The 17,634-nt window shown below is 48.4% G+C and overlaps 1 protein-coding gene across 4 annotated transcripts in view; it reads right to left on the bottom strand.

Annotated features, from left to right (window-relative positions):
• Positions 1 to 17,634, bottom strand: part of SYK (spleen associated tyrosine kinase) — a 128,304-nt gene that overhangs the window by 13,659 nt on the left and 97,011 nt on the right. The gene's annotated exons all lie outside the window — the stretch shown is intronic.

The following is a 17,634-nucleotide window of genomic DNA, read 5'->3' as shown; positions in this document are numbered from 1 at the left end:
TTTAAGATAAAATCACCAATTATCTGCAAAATAGCTAATTTTTGTTTCACTGAATTTGTTTAATTTTGCAGTTGTTCTGGGGATCTCATGATTCATAAGGAGCCCTACAGATCTAGAAGGATGTGCGTCCTCTGATCTAGAATCAGAACCAATAGGACATATATAGATATGTGAGATTTGTTATAGGAATTGGCTCATACGATCATGGAGGCGGAGGGGTCCCATGATCTGCCGTCTGCAGGTTGGAGACCCAGGAAAGCTGGTGGCGTAACTCAGCCCTAGTCCAAAGGCCTGAGAACCAGGCGAGCTGATGGTGTGAGGCCCAGTTAAAATGCAAAGGCTCTAGAACCAGAAGGACCAGTGTCTGAGGGCAGAAGATGGGGATATCAGCTCAAGCAGAGAGAGTGAATTTGCCCTTTGGCTTTGGCCCTCAGCAGATTGGATGGTGCCCACCCACATTGGTGAAAGTGGATCTTCTTAGTCTATTGATGCAAATGCTCATCTCTTCACAAAATGCCCTAACAGACACACACAAAAACAATGTTTTACCAGATATCTGGGCATTCCTTAGCCCAGGCAAGTTGACACGTAAAATTAAGCATCATAAGTCCACTTCTTATCAACTCAACACCAAAATGCATCTTCTTAAACCATGCTAATCTTCAAATAAAGACAATACCAATGCATGCTATATGCCTAACGATCTCGCATACAACCCAAAACTCACTAATCCCTTCCCCACAAGGGAAGGCATGGCCTTCGGTGATGCTTACGCTTCTCCTTGATATCTCTTAGTTTAAATACTATAATGTAAGATTGACAACACTTAAATATTCATATAAAATCAATGTACTATGTATTACAGGATAAGGAAATAAAAGAGGAAAGAAAAAAAGATATTTGCTTACTTTATATACACAAAAAGGTATTCTTAACAAAGTAGGGAGAAAATACTCATGACAGTTACAGTCCTGTTTCTGTAACCGATCACATGGCCACGGTAAGTATCTATAACCACCTTTTTCCACCAACCCATTCTGTATTCTCTTTGCCTTCAGCAAGCCCCTCAGGTGATTATGAGTTTTTACCTGGTGCAGTGACCCAAACCTTCATTCCTGAATTTTCCACTGAGCTTAATCACAGGGCATAGTAGTACCAAGAGATGCCCTAAGGAATTTCCTATGTTCTAGACATACTCTTCCTTACTTCCAATGTGGAGTAGCAGTCCAATTTCCCTTTGATAGGATCAATCACCCCAACCAGCACCATCATTCTCTTCTTGGCCTGTTGCCTCAGAGACGCGAGCCCACACTGGCTGGGTGGCAGTCTTCACTTCCATTTGGAAGTTGTGGAAGTTGTAGAAATTATGGAATCATTGCTGCGTCTCCTGGTGGAAGCATTCTTCCTTCTGGAGCTAAGACTTTAGGCTAGCAGGGCATAAAGTTGTGGGAACAGGAAGCAAAAATGTTGCCAGTGGTTCACTAGGGGTGATGGTGAGTGGTGTATCTCCCATTTCCACTGCCTGATTCCTGGACCAGTGAGTCCTGGCTATGGGGTAAACACACCATCGATGGAAGGCTGATTCAGAGTGTATAGTTTATGTCCTGGAGCCAAATCTCCCTGGGCATGGATGGGAACTTCCCAGAAGAGCTGTGGGGAGCTGGTTATTTGACACATCGAGCAGCGTGTTTGGCTTCACAGTGATATGCCCGAGTAAGTCCCTTACCTCTGTTTGGTGCTGTCCATAGGCCCCCTTGTCAGTTAGCTGAAAGGTGGTGAGAATACATGCATAGAAATACATAGCTTCTCTGTAATCCCAGCACTTTGGGAGGCTGAGGCAGGTGGATCACGAGGTCAGGAGTTCGAGACCAGCCTGGCCAACATGATGAAACCTTGTGTCTACCAAAAATATAAAAAGTTAGCTGAGTGTGGTGGCACACACCTGTAATCCTAGCTACTCAGGAGACTGAGCAGGATAATTGCTTGAACCCGGGAGGCAGAGGTTGCAGTGAGCCTAGATTGCACTGCTGCACTTCAGCCTGGGCAACAGAGCGAGACCCTGTCTCAAAAAAAAAAAAAAAAAAAATACATAGCTTCTTATCACTCAAGAAGGACCGCCAGTCACTCCTCTTGACATTCCTCAAAATTTCTTTTGGCTGTGTCAAGAAAGTGGCTCACCTTTGGCTTTGCTTCATGTCTGGAAATCAAGAACAGCTGTGAACCAGCCCTGCAGTGGGATCTGCTCAAAACTGCCAGTGACGCCACGCCTGGGAAGGTGCTGGAAAGCTGGGCTGGGACTGCAGTGGGGCTCAGAGCAGGTGTTGATGGGATCCCTGCTCTGAGTCCATTGCAGATTTTAAAAAAGTAACTGTCCTCACCTGGAAAGCAGAGGCTGGATTAGATCTGAGATTCTTTTTTCACCTCTTTGGACCCTACATTCTGTAAGGTAGGGCCCCTCCACACCATATTGATTCAGTAGTACCTAAATTCATTACTTGGTTTTCACATCTCCCTTAATCAAAGCCTGAACTAGCAAGCTGCAGTTGGGGAACCTGAGCACGCCTGTCACCTGGAATACCTCCAGGGAACGTGTGATGAGTCCTTCAGTTCCCAGCAGCCCAAGGACTCCAGGCTGGGGGCTGGCAGACCCGGGTGAAGGCTCCCTTCCAGCTAAAGCATGCTACATCCCACCTTCGGGAACCAAAGACTCCAAGATGACCGCGTTTCAATATTGAACTAACAGAAACAAGTCCACACCAAGCTGACTTTAGCAAGGGGAGTTAGAGAAACTCATTCCAATGCCCCCTGCTGGACAACACTATGACCTCAAAGATTAGAAATGGGTTCCCTGAAAAGAGCAGTCATCTGCCAATCACTTATTTTGAATATAAATCGCTTAAGACATTATTTCTGTACCTGTTGAGACACGATTCCCAATAGTGCATGCAGTTGGTGCCTCTTCCGCTTTCATAAAAATAGGCATAACCTAGGAGATAGCCTGTCCCTTTCCTGCCAGGTGGACCAAGACCAGCTCTTGCCCAGGTGTCGGCTGCCATCTAGTGGGTACTCAAGGAGTAGCACTGAGGGGCTGTGCGGTCCAACTCTCTGTTGTCTGGCCCCAAGTGGACCCACCCGATGCGGAGGGGAGCCCTGCAAACTGCCTCCTTCCTGCCCTGGAGAGCAGCCCTCTGGCCAGGCCTTCCCACCCCATGCCAGGGACATGGCCCCATGGCCACCCCCCACTTCTTACTCTTTCCCTTCTTTTTCCTTCCCTCTGTCCTCCTGGTAATGTTTGCCTTTTAAAATTGGCAAGCCAGTTTAAATTCCCAAACCAAGGAAATGAACCCCACAGACTGAGAAAGCACAGCAGCGGTGGGCCGTATTTGCCACTACTGCTTACTTGAGGTACCACCCTGAGGATGGTCTTCCTGTATGTAAACCCCAGCCCTGTGGGGGTCTACACCGTGAAATCCCAGAGCACAGGGTCCCTGCTCTTATCTTGGGGTTTCAGGAATAAGCCCTCATCAGGATTGAGATTCATGCCCTGGCCCAGGAGCTCTGGATGGGAGGCTGCCTTGGGTCACAGCAGTCGCTGGTCATTATAACAGGGTGCTTAAGGCTGGGCACTGGGCTGGAACACAGTGGCTGGAACACGTGGGCCACGCGGGTGTTCCCCTGACCTAGCAGTGAGCCAGCAGCCATCCCCACGCCTGACAGACCCAGAGTCTGTGCTGCAGATGTTGCTGAATACCTGTGACCTAGGCTGGTGGCCAGTGGGACGGCCCTGGAGTGGGAGACCTGGTGCCACGCTGGGCTTCCCTCAGCTTCAGGCTCTGGTCACACTTCGGGGACAGCATCTCCTTGGCTCCTCCTCACAGCACCAGGAGACATGGGTGGAGTGGGACTTAGTGAGGCAGCTCCATCCGTGGGGCTTGTGTGGTGAGGGCAGCTGTGGGATTAGAGCTGCCCACCTGGGGGTGCCCTGGCCTTGCAGGGTTAGAAGGCAAAGCCAGAACTAGCCAGCTGTACCTGCCCTGATCTTTATACCAGTCTGTCTGGACAAACCCACACAGACAGGCCTGACCCAGGGAGCAGAAGCTGGTTGGGACGTGGCCCTGGGCAGACATGACCCTCATTCTGTCACTGACTACTACTGGCAGAAAGGCTGACAGGGAGGGCTGGGTGTCACTGGATTGAGGGGATGCTGGAGACTGGGGACCGGCATGCAAAATTGAAGCTCGGCCTGATCACCACATCCAGCTCTACGGAGGTGCAGCAGACACAATCTGAAGAACCCATTTGGGGAAGGCCCATGAGATGTGAGCACAGAGCGGCCAGGCTGGGCCTTGTTCTCCATACAGACTTCAGGGCAGGTGGCCCTGCATGTCTCTGCCCAGCAGTGTCTCTGTCCTCAAGAACAGCAAGCCTGCTGGAGCCACAGCTGAGACCCAGGGATGCCCAGCAAGGGGGGTCTGCTTCAGCAGGTAGGAGGGGAGTGGCGGGGCACATTTTGACCCCTTGGTTCTATCCACAGGTGATAAGGCCTGGGGAAAAAGAGGATGGGAAATGTATGGGGCCCACAGGAGGCCTTCTGGGAGCATGCAGCTGATGATGAACCAGTGGGGCTGAGCGCCAGGGGTCCCAGCCCAGGGTTGCAGAAGGAAGGACTAAGGATCCAGGCGGAACTGTTGCTGGGCTTTTCAGAGCATGTCCCTGGCAAGAAAGCATGTGACTCCTTTCCTGGTTTTGGTCACTCCGCATCTGCTGCTTTTCCACCTCCAACCAGTCACAACCTCCTCTATCTCTCCCCCACCCCCTTTTTCTCTCTCTGCCTTCTCATCTCCCTCCCTCCTTCCCTTCCTCCCTCCTTCCCTTTTCCTCTCTCACTCACTGTCTCCTAACACTCCTGTTCTTACTATCATATTCGCCATGGGCATAGGTGGATTCACCAGAAAGCTAATGCAATATAATTCACTTGAAGACCCTGAGTTTGCATGGGCTCCTACCAAGATCCTGGAAAAGGACCCAGCAATAAGTCGCTTTTTAAAACCAAATTTCCAAAAGTAAGAAATTTTATCTGCAATCTGCTAAGACTGCCTTTTCCCTTTCCATGTTCCTTGTTGTAGCATTGGAATAGCCTTAGGCACTTTTTTTTTTTTTTTTTTTGAGACAGGGGCTTGCTCTGTCACCCAGGCTGGAGTGCAGTGGTGTGATCATGGCTCACTACTCAACCTCCTGGGCTCAAGTGATCCTCCCATCTCAGCCTTCTGAGTGGCTGACACTACAGGCATGCACCACCACAAGCTGCCAATTTTTGTAGTTTTTGTAGAGATGGGGTTTTGCCATGTTGTCCAGGCTGGTCTCAAACTCCTGGGTTCAAGCAATTCACCTGCCTTAGCCTCTCAAAGTGCTGGGATTACAGGTGTGAGCTGTGGTGCCTGACCAGCCTTGGTCAGTTCTAACATTCAAGGAAAAGACAGCTGTTAGAGGACATGCAGTGTGAGCTCTGTAGGCTGTGGGTTACAGTCACTTGATGTGGGGTTACGTTGTTGTCAACCATGCAGTGTAGCCAAGGCCACCATCCACTTAGGCATAGACTTGATACCATGTAGCATACTCAGTTATACACACATCATACTTTTCCTTTTCTTTTTCAACAGGAGTCATGTAGAATTATGTAGAATCGAATTTACCAGCATTCCTGTATTGTTGAGCTCAAGCCTGTAGCTGTCTTATACTCAGTGACAGTGTGGGGAGTTGTATCTCCCAACTATTGGACCAAGTCTTAACTCCATGATACAGCTTGGCTGGAGCCAGTTATGGTCGCTCCTAATAAAATGGTCTTCAAAATTCTCTTTCTTAAAGAGGGCTCAAAAAATCAAGTGAGTGGTGGGCAAGGGGAGGGAGAGCATTAGGACAAATACATAATGCATGCAGGGCTTAAAACCTAGATGATGGGTTGATAGGTGCAGCAAACCACCATGGCACATGTATCCCTATGTAACAAACCTGCACATTCTGCACATGTATCCCAGAACTTAAAGTAAAATTTAAAAAAAAATCAAGTAAGCATCAGACCTCAGAATTGTGAGCACATCAGTCTCCTGAAGCCTGAATCTGCCCTGATCTGGGTATAGCCATAAAGGAGATTTAGTTGTCCTAGTGAGTGAGGTATCATCCCAGGATAATAGCACCTCTGAAATGGGGCTGGTTGCAGCTCAGCACTAAAGATGCAAATCTCCAGGGGAATGTTGAGAAAGGAATCACTTTAGGCTGAAACTTGCTTGGGATTTGCTCATTTTGGGGCATCTCTAAAGCTATCTGGGGATAGAGATGGTGATGTTAATGGTATTTGAGGCTGAGATCTCCTGGTTTCTTCTCCAAGCAAGGCCTGGACTCCACAGGCCACCTGAGACTCTTTTGAGACGCAGTGTCACTCTGTCGTAGCCCAGGCTGGAGTGCAGCGGCGCAATCTCAGCTCCCTGAAACCGTTGCCTCTTGGGTTCAAGTGATTTTCCTGCCTCAGCCTCCCGAGTAGCTGGGTTACAGGCACCTGCCATGCCACCATACCCAGCTAATTTTTGTATTTTTAGTAGAGACAGGGTTTCACCATGTTGGCCAGGCTGGTCTCAAACTCCTGACCTCAAGTGATCTGCCTTCTTACAGAGAGTCACACTAGCCTGACCACAGCTTCCTGATGTCCAGCTCAGGCCTCACCTGGCATCCAAGCCCCCTATTTGTGTGACTTTGCAGACAGAGGTGAAAGGATGTGGCCAGGCTCCCGGCTCTGTCCCTAGATGTGCTGAGCTGACACTCTGGGCATGACATGGGCCTCTCTATGCTACAGATTGTCTGTAGATTCCCGTTCTTCCACAGAACATAGGACTGGAAGTCACAGAAAGGAGATGAGCTTTAACAGGAAAAACTACTGAGTTTTTAGCCCAAAGAATCAGAGACCCTGATCATGTAACCAGTTTGGAATTTATGGGGTATTCGGTGACCTAGCATTGAAAACTTCAGGCCAACACTACTCAGCCGAGAATGAAGAACCCCACCTTGCTGGAACTCACGTCCGGGTCTGACCCTCACTTTCCTGTATCAGGGTCTCAAATGGTTCCACATCCCTAAGGTCCGAGCCCTGACAGCAGGGAGGAGTAGCAGTGATGGCCTCACTTCCTGGTACACTTTTTTTTTTCTTCCCTGAGATGGAGTCTCACTCTGTTGCCCTGGCTGGAGTGCAGAGGTGCGATCTCAGCTCACTGCAACCTCTGCTCCCTGGGTTCAAGCAATTCTCCCACCTCAGCCTCCTGAGTAGCTATTACACATGCGTGCCACCAAGCCTGGCTATTTTTTGTATTTTAAGTATACACAGGGTTTCACCATGTTGGCTAGGTTGGTCTCAAACTCCTGACCTGAAGTGATCTGCCCACCTTGGCATCCCAAAGTGCTGAGATTACAGGTGTGAGCCACTGCACCCAGCCCCTGGTACACTTTTAAAGATTTTCAGTGCCTGGTCTCTGGTCCCAGTCCAGACCCATTACTCCAGGCTCTCAGGGAACAGAGCCTGGGCACCAGCACTGTTAAGGCTACAGCTGCTTTCAGTGGGCACTTGGGCCTGAGAACCAGCCGTGTTCTAGGAAGAAATGGCAGTCTGCTTCTTCTTTTTGATGCTGTCTACTAAGTCAGCAGTCAGCCTACTTACTGGCTTTTTCATTTGTAAAATGAGGAGTTAATAATAGCAACTATCTCTAAAACTGGTTGTTTTTAGACTTAAAATAGAAAATTTACCTGAAAAGGCTTCGTGAGCTATAAAATATTATGCAAATGCAACTTCCATTACAGTGTTCAGAAATAACATAGCATGCATCTATTCTATCACAGCAAGTTAAAGCATTTGCATGTGTGAGCAACGCTCTGGGCATTCACACGTTTTGATGTTTTGATTGTAAAGTCATTTGCATGTTAGTGATGAGCTGCTGGAGGGCATCATTGAGCATACTTTGATCCTTGGTACTCACCTGGGTACTCACTCTCCAAAGGCTGAGAATGGGGACACAGGGAGACAGTGACAGCCAGACTCTAATGTCACTGTCAAACGACGTGGATGAATAGTCTAACTGTGGTTTTTCTCCTACAGAAACCTGCTCTGGCTTTAAGAAGACATCGCCAAGAACTGCCAGTGGCCTGAAACATCAGCCGAAACCTGGGAAGGGTCCCTGCCCCACCAGCCGTACCAGGAGCCTGGCAGGGCATGGCTTTGAGCCACACGGGGCCCTGACAGCTGCTGACACTGCTGAGTGCCGGGAGTCATTGGGCTGGTGCCCCTCCTTCAGACCACGCAGCAGGAGACCACTGAGAAACAAGAGAGATGGAGTCTGTCTCGAGGCTCAAAGCCCGCTTCCCGCTTGGCTGCTTTCTCAGTCCAAGCTGCGGCAGGGCAGACGCTGTCTGAAGGAGAACAGGCAGTCCTGGCAAGCCCAAGTTCCATGAGAAAGCACCCATGGGTGTGAAGCGGGTGCTGCTCAGTGCCCTCCCACCCTCTGCATGCCCCAGAGGGGCAGGGGCAGGGATCCTGCTTTGGGTTGTGCAGGAGAGGCAGATCTTCCACCGTGAGTGGAGGCGCTTGGCTCTCGTGAAGGCTTAGGGAAAAGTGTACTGGCCTGTTTTGGGCTTCAGGGACCTAAGTAATGGCCTCTCCATTGTTTTATTTTTACTGTGGCAATGGTGGCATCTATCACAGAGCCAATTGCAGGTGGTCTGAGATGGGAGTGGTGGTGTCATGTCCAAATCCGCCGGGGAAGGGCTAACTGCCATGGATGCCAGCAAGATGGAAAACCGGTTCTGCACACTGTGACCCAAAAGGGGGAAAACGATGACCAAGCTGGTTAATAATAAAAGGTCATTTTCACATTGAGAGCGTAAGATCTGAAAAATGAAAGGACAAAGACGTCTGCTTAACAGAGACACACACACACCACACACAAACACACAGGTACACGTACACACACCATACACACACATATACACGCAGATATATACAGGTATACACCCACAGATATGCATACACACAAGTATACAAATACACACCACACATAGATGCACACACATATGCCACACAAACGCACCACACACACAAATACATACACCACACACACAGATACATAAATATGCATACATATGTATACAGACATCCCCACATACCACATGCACACACTACATACATAGACACACACATGCCACACATATACAAACATAGATACACCACACACAGATACACACATAAACACACACCATATATGCATGCAAACATACAGACACACGTGGACACACACAGACACCCCCCCAAACCACATGCGCACATCATGAATGGACACACACATACCACAAACAGATGCACACATACCCCCGCTCCCACACACACACAGATTCCTGGGGACGTTACAAAAGCCTACAGGCCCCACTAGCCGACTTTAGACCATGCATTTTAAAATCCTGACACACGGAAGTACCGATTCCGAACAGGACGAACCCACCGGCCCATTAGAGGAAGCCCTGGCAGCAAATGAAAAAAAGCATCCTCTAGAAAGCTACTATTTAGTGCTCAAGAGTAAAGAACTGGGGAGATGCTGAGAAAAAAATTCATAGCACGACATTAAGGAACGGATATCTCATTAATTTTAAAAGAGAAGATTGAATGGACAAGCGTCTAATGTGTTGACTGTAGAAAAACAAGCCAGTTAAAATGGCTGTTTGTTCACGGCCATGCTTTAACTGGGTGATATTTTTCTTTTCATGAATCTCTTCCACTTAAATTCTCTCCATCTTGGGAGGTCCGCCTTATTTCCGAGGTGAGCAAATCCTGCTCAGATCCTGGTCCACTGAGGTCTGTCTGAGGAGTCTTTCCTCGCCTCTGTTGAGATTTCCTGCCATGTACACAGTAGTGTGAGGTAGACGGTCTCGGGAGTTGGGATTGGCTTGACCAAGCATCTTGTTTTCTTTTTTCTTTCAAGGTTGAATAATGAAGGAAGCAAGAAGAGGGGGGAAGAGAGGTGATGGATGGAGGTGCACTGGGCAGCTTGTGTCCCTAAATTCGGATCGATGCCCTGAGGGACAGCGTGCTGCTGTGTAAGTCTGCCCACCTGGATACCGCCGGCTGCAGGGAGCTCTCTGGCATCCCCCAGAACACATCTGGTGTCTAGAAAGTGTGCTTTACCAGGCGCTTTTGGTATGAGAGGAGCCATTGCTCTGGGTGTGACCTTACACCTCTGGATTCATCGGGAAATGGAAAGGTCATGTCCTGTGCAGCTGGCGAGGCTGACTTGCCTACTCCTATGAGGATCACTTTCTTTCTGGTACAATCCACTTGATAAGGACTCTAGCAAAACCATTTTCTTGATAGTGATGGGCCCTTCATTTCCTAACCTGTTCGCTACCCTTGGAGGCTGAGGTCTTCACTCTACTCCTGTTTCAGGGAAGGAAAGAACTAAAGCAGCTGTTCACAAGCAGGGGCATGTTCACCTCGCTGTGTTTCAGTGGGCTTGGATGACAGAAATTTATGATGTCATTTGACATGAGCTGTGGAGAACAAACAGTATGAGACATTGGCTCTATTTTTATGAATGAGGATGAGTTGTTTACGAACGAAATACATTTTTCACTCATTGTTCCACAATTTGATGATAGTCATGGAAAACTGAGTTATTCAAAGACCTCAAAGATTTGCAGATGTTTAAAGTCTTGTGACTCACGGCTTTGGTAAAATAATGCTTAACTAATAGGAAAAATAGCTCCTGGAAACATCCCCAGCTGAGCCGTGTGGGGACTGTGAGCATCTCTTAGCTGTGGGATGCCCCATAAGGGGGTGGCAGCAGCAACAGGCTGTGAGGTGGGGGTTCAGGCAAACGCCGGACGTGTGCAGCCATCCGTGGGGATGTGATGGGCACCGCAGTGCAGGCTCGCCGGGTTTGGTGGGTGGGGCTCTGAGAAAGCGTTCTTCCTTTTGCCGCTTAATTTTGCAAAGCTACAAAATAATAAGTGGCCTTAAAAAGCACTCTCTAATGAAACATGAAATTATGTACCTTTCTGTAGGGTCCAGCCCTACAGGGCCTGTGGATTTTTTAAAGTCCCGAGGGGCCAGAGGAATGTTAAAGAAACAGTCTTTAAGATTAATGATGATAAGTGGCCAATACTCAGGAATCATAGCAGGGGATGGCAAGCTGGGTTGCCATGGGTTGAAGGACAGCATGTAATGCCCTGAGATCAGTAAGCATTTTCCACTTACCAGATTTCTTTTGGATAACAAAAACAGGTGAATTCCAAGGGGAAAAAGATTGCTCTATGTGTCCCAATTTTAATTGTACAAGGACCAAAATATGGAGGGCCTCCAGCTTATTTTTAGGGAGTGGCCACTGATCTACCCAAACTAGTTTCTGAGTTTTCCAAGTTAAGGGGATGGGATCTGGAGGCTTGATAGTGACCGCTTCTAGAAAGAATAACCAAGTTCTGGCCGGGCGCGGTGGCTCAAGCCTGTAATCCCTGCACTTTGGGAGGTCGAGACGGGCGGATCACGATGGCAGGAGATTGAGACCATCCTGGCTAACACGGTGAAACCCCGTCTCTACTAAAAAATACAAAAAACTAGCCGGGCGCGGTGGCGGGCGCCTGTAGTCCAGGCTACTCGGGAGGCTGAGGCAGGAGAATGGCGTGAACCCGGGAGGCGGAGCTTGCAGTGAGCTGAGATCTGGCCACTGCACTCCAGCCTGGGTGACAGAGCGAGACTCCGTCTCAAAAAAAAAGAAAAAAGAAAAAAAGAAAAAGAAAAAGAAAAGAAAAGAAAAAAAAAGAATAACCAAGTCCTGTTGAATCCGATTTATGAGTAGGTATAATAGGCTGAGTAGTACCTTGTGCTGATTTTTCCAAACCTGTACCTTGAACAAATCCCTTTTTTTTTTTTTTTTTTTTGCCATAACGTCTTTACTTTGTTGTCTGTAATTACCTTGTGGAAAAGAAATCTGTGTCCCCCATTGTTGTAAAAGATCTATTCCCCAAAGATTAACTGGAATAGGTGTAATAGTACCAGGGGGTGAATAGTACCAGTCTGTCCCCCTTGGGCCACACAGTGTAAAACAGTGGAACTTTCATAAACCTCTGAAGCCTGACCAACACCAACTAATGCTGTGGATGCACATTCTTTGGGCCAGTGTCTAGGCCATTGATGTAAGGCTCTAATGGAGATATCAGCACCTGTGTCAATCATTCCCTCAAACTTCCTTCCTTGAATATGCACAGAGCACACAGTACGAGTATCAGAAATCTTGCTGGCCCAATAGGCTGTTTTGCCCTGAAAGTCTGTGCTTCCGAAACCTCCAGTTCTGTTACAAGAACTAGATCCTAGTGGAATGTAATGGAGTATAAGAAGTTGAGGATTGCGGTCTCCTGCTGCTGCATACCAACGTACCGCAGAGCTAATGACAATATGAATTTCACCTGAATAATCAGAGTCGATTACACCAGCATGTACTTGAACACCTTTTAAATTTAGGCTTGAGCGACCAAGAAGCAAGCCGACAGTGCCAGGTGGCAAAGGGCCAAACATACCTGTGGGAACAGCAATAGGTGGCTCTCCGGGTAAGAGAGAAATATCTCGAGCGCAGCAGAGAGCTACAGCGGCTGAGCCTGTGGTGGCAGGGCACAAGCATTGTACTGAGATTTGTCTTGGGGCTGAGTCGTTAGATCCTGTGGTACAAATGGCTGAAGTGGGAATTGAATGGATTGGGCCGGGAAAGTGCTCATCTGACTGGCCTCCAAAGGCTGTGAGTTGAGGAATGTCCCATTGTTTGGAGGGGCCTGGGGCCAGCCCCTCCTTCCATTTCCCTGGTTGTTGAATGGCTTTAAAGGGGTTACCATCAATGTGAAATTTTGAGTGACCCAATGATTTCCCTTACGGCATCGTGGGCACAGAGTGGAGGGGAAGGTTTGTTTCTGTATAGGGTTTTGTTGTTGGCGTTGAAAAAAACAGCGGCCTGAAAGCCGAAGACAATTTTTTCTACAATGCCCTGATTGGCCGCATTGCAAGTGTTTGCCAGAGAATCATCCAGGCATTCTAATAGTGGCGATGGCTTGTGCCATGACCATTGCTGGACGTAGAGTTCCCCCACGCCTTCACAAGCTTTAATGTAGGAGGAGACTACATCACCTCCTGATGGAATTTTGCCTTTCATGGAGTGAATAGCTGCCTGACAGTCTGCATTTGTTTGTTCATAAGCTGTAAGTTCTACAACAAGTCATTGGTCATGGCCATCAGGGATTGCTTTCTCTGTCACATCTTGAAGAGGGGCAATAAATTCTGAATAGGGTTCATGTTGTCCTCGTGTAACGGCCGTAAAAGATGGACACATTTTGCCGTCATTCTGAATCTTATCCCCAGCATCTAGGCAACATTTTCATAATTGTTCAATAATCTCATCATTTAGTATAGTTTGGTTTCGAATTCCAGCCTGTTGTCCCATTCCCAGTAACTGGTCAGCCGTAACATTAACAGGATTAGAGCCCTGATTAAGACGAATGCGTTCCTGGACAGCATCAACCCACCAAGTCCTGAATTGTAAATATTGGGATTTAGATAAGACTGACTTTGCTAGAATTTACCAGTCACAGGGCACCAGACGTTTACCTTCTGCTAGGGCCTTTAATATGGAACGGACAAAAGGGGAGTTGGTGCTGTACTGCTTCACTCATTCTTTGAAATCTTTGAGGAAGTTAAAAGAAAAACTTCCCCGAGCAGCAGGGCATAGCTGAACCTGGCCCGAGTGAATAGGATCTGGTTGGACTGCTGCCTGGACTGTAGGTATACCTGGAGCTGGCTGCGCCACGGCAGCAGGCAGTTGTGGGGGCTGATTATTCACCTGAGGAGCCCGATTCTCAGGCTGAGGGACCTGATTCTCAGGCTGTACATCTGGAGAAGCCACGGGATCAGTCGCCTGCTGAGCAGGGTCAGCTGGCTGTGGCTGATTTTGTGCCGCAGGGGTGGCAAGTATAGGAGGTTGTAAAATTCCAGGAAATTGCCAGGCCTCAGGAGCTCCATATTCTCTTACCTGAGCGATGGCTCTCATAAGAGGAGTGTCATCTTGAGGGATGTATGTAACTTGTTGCTTATGAGCGGCAATGGTGGTGGTGGCAACTGCATGAGTGACCGGACCAGAAGGAGAAAGAAGTTAGGGTTTTGAACAGAGGAAGAATCAAGAACCTGTAAGCCAGGTTGAGGCGAGATGACCTGCTGGGCAGGTCTTTCAGGGGCCTGAGGTCCAGGTTGCTGCAGTAACTGCGGGACAGGCTTCAAGGGAGCCTGATGTGCTGAAGGAGAAACAGAAGTGAGAGATGGATAACCAGGCTGTGGAGGGATAGGTTTGAAGGCCTCATTGCCAGCTCAAATAGATGGAAAGTTGACAGCCCCGCAGCAGGGCTGAGCAGAGACAGAGCTGAGAGCCTCGTTACCAGGCTGAACAGACGGAAGGTTGAGGGCACTGCAGCAGGGCTGAACAGACGGAAGGTTGAGGGCACTGCAGCAGGGCTGAACAGGGACAGAGTTGAGAGCCTCATTACCGGGCTGCATAGAAACGTAGTTCAGAGCCTCTTTTTCAGGCAGTGTAGCCTCATTTTCAGGCCACGCAGATGGAAGGTAGGGGGCCCTACAGCAGGGCTGAGGAAAGACAGGAGGGTCCAGTTGCAACGGCTGTTGATAATATATTTTGGTTGGATTTTGCCGGTTTGGGGAAATGAGATCATTTAAATCATGTAAAAGTTCATCATAAAGCGATAATGGGGGCGCGGTAGGCTCTGGTGTAGGCGGCGGGGCCAAAGGAATGTCAGAATGGAGGTCCGTCTGTAAAACGACGGCCTCAGTCTGTGCAGTATCCTCAGGAGAAAGAGAACTGAGGACTTCTCAACCTCCTCAGAGGGGAGGGAAGAGGGCTCAGTCTCCCGGTTGTTCTCCTGAGTCTGCAAGGAATCCAGAACAGAGCGAACCGAAGCCCAGACTGACCAAATGGTGGGAGGAATAATACGCCCCCCTTTATGAGCAATTTTGAATTGTCGACCAATCTCATCCCACTCTTTGAGTTCTAAGGTTCCCTCAGTAGGAAACCAAGGGCAAAGGAGATCTACGACCTCAAACAATTCAATTAACTTATCGGCAGAGACTTTTACATCTCCTTCTTTAAGGAGAGTTTTTATAAAGTTTAAATAAGCTGAGTACTTAGTACTGGCCTGTCCCATGGTGGCCCGGGATACTCTGAGTGCCCAAGCTTACCACCAAGCCTATTGACCACAATTCTCAGGAATCTGTCATTGATGTCCTCCACTGAGTTCCATGCTCGAAGCGCGCCATCACACAATGAAAGAGAAATCCTCACTGGGCGCCAGGTATAGGGTCCAGCCTTACATGGCCTGTGGGTTTTCTCTTCGTGTGCAGAGACGAGAGATTGTAGAAATAAAGACATAAGACAAAGAGACAGAAGAAAAAATAGCTGGGGCTGGGGGACCACTACTGCCAAGATGCTGAGACTGGTAGTGGCCCCAAATGCCTGGCCACGCTGCTACTTATTGTATACAAGGCAAGGGGGCAGGGCAAGGAGTCTGAGTCATCTCCAATGATTGATAAGGTCACGCAAGTCATGTGTCCACCATAAAGGGGGCCTTTCCCTTTATGGCAGCTGAGACGGAGAGAGAGAGGACGGCATATGTCACGTGTCATCATTTCTTCTAAGCACTTACCAGAAAGATCAAAGACTTTAATGCTTTCACTAATTCTGCTACTGCTAGCTAGAAGACGGAGCCAGGCGTACACAACGGAACGTGAAAGTGGACCTGGAGTGTGAGCGCTGAAGCACAGCATCACTGGATGATTCCCTTTCCCGCTCTGCTAAGTGACGGGTGCCTTCCCAGGCACTGGCATTACCACTAGACCAAGGAGCCCTCTAGTTGCCCTGATCCGGGTGTGACAGAGGGCTCACACTCTTGCGTTCTGGTCACTTCTTATCGTGTCCCTTCAGCTCCTAACTCCATATGACCTGGTTTTTCCTAGGTTATAATTCTAGAATAGGGATTATTATAATAGCAGAACAAAGAGTAATTCTACAAACTAATGATTAATAATATTAATACATAATCATATCTATATTCTATTTCTAGTACAACTATTCTTATTATTTTCTTCATTATACTGGAACAGCTTGTGCCTTCAGTCTCTTGCCTCGGTACCTGGGTGACTTGCCGTCCACACCCTTCCATAGCAAAATGTTGTCATCATTTCTTCTTTTTCTTTGGAGGAAAGATTGATTCTATATGTCCCGGAGACACACACACACACAGAGAGAGAGAGAGAGAGAGAGAGTGTGTGTGTGTGTGTGTGTATCTGAGAGAGAGATAATGAAAGACCATATAATATCTAAAAGATAATTCAAAAACCAAAACTTCCCTTTTTCAAAGTGCTCCCTTCCTCCCCAAAATGAGAACATATTTATCGACCAGTTCTAAAGTCCCCTCCTCATCTCTGAAGGACAAGCCCGGGGGTCTTAAACCGCCTCTCTGCTGCAGCTCAGGCTAGTGGTAAAGCCATCTCACACTGCAGTGCAGTGATACATCATCACAAGCTTTCCCCACCCTGGGGTTGAAGCCAAAGGCCAGTGCTTATTTCCTGAGCCGTCCCAGAGCGCACGCTGTCTGCTGCCCGCAGCATTCCTTTCAGCAGTTGGCATGATCAGCACAGACCACGGCATCTGCTGACATTTTTAGAATAAGGCCACTGTGCTGGCACTTGCATGTGTCAGTGCAGCCACCCTCAGCTGAAATTGTGGTGCTCGGGGGTTCAATTTATAGGACGTGCCCAAGGGCAGGGCTGGAGCCCAGTGGTCTGTTGTGTGCTGTGTTCTCTGACTTCAGGGTGCTTCACCATCCCACTGTATTTGGAGCAGCCCCCTGTAGGCCACTGGGTTATTGGGCAGTCTCTGTCCTTCCCATCTCCCAGCTGACCCAGGGAGCCTTGGCCCAGCCAAATTCATTGTTTCCTCCAAACCTAACTTGGCTTGGCAAGAGCAGAGGGGATCCAGGGGAGGCTAGGATGGAAGAGTGTGAGGGAGAGACCCTTACTGCTTGACCCCAGAGAGGGTGGTGGTGATGATGGATATAGACACGAGGGTGCATCCACTGCAGGACCACTGCCTCACATGGATTTTTAAGTGGTTATTTGGAGTAAGGTTCAGTATGTGCAGTGGTGTGTGCGTTTTGTGTGTGTGTGCTTGTGTGGTGTGTGTGTATGGCATAATGTGTGTATGTGCAGTGAAGGTGTATGTGGTATGTGTTTGCTATATGTCTATGGGTACTGTGTGGTGCATGCATGTTCTGTGTATTTGTGTGCATGTGCATGCATGTGTGCCTGTTTCTGCATATGTGTATGTTTATGTGTGCATGTGGGTACAAGTATGTGTACAAGTATGTGCATGTGTGCACACGTGTGAATGTGTGTATGTGCACATTTGTGCATGTGCTTGTGTGTGGATGCATGTGTGCACATAAATGTGTGTGCCCGTGCACATGTGTATGTATGTGTACATGTGTGTATATACATGTATGCATTAA

The sequence above is a fragment of the Macaca fascicularis genome, chromosome 15, assembly GCF_037993035.2.
Source record: "Macaca fascicularis isolate 582-1 chromosome 15, T2T-MFA8v1.1".
NCBI lineage: Eukaryota > Metazoa > Chordata > Mammalia > Primates > Cercopithecidae > Macaca > Macaca fascicularis.
Note: the sequence above shows the minus strand (reverse complement) of the source record. Positions and strands in the feature narration are given on the sequence as shown.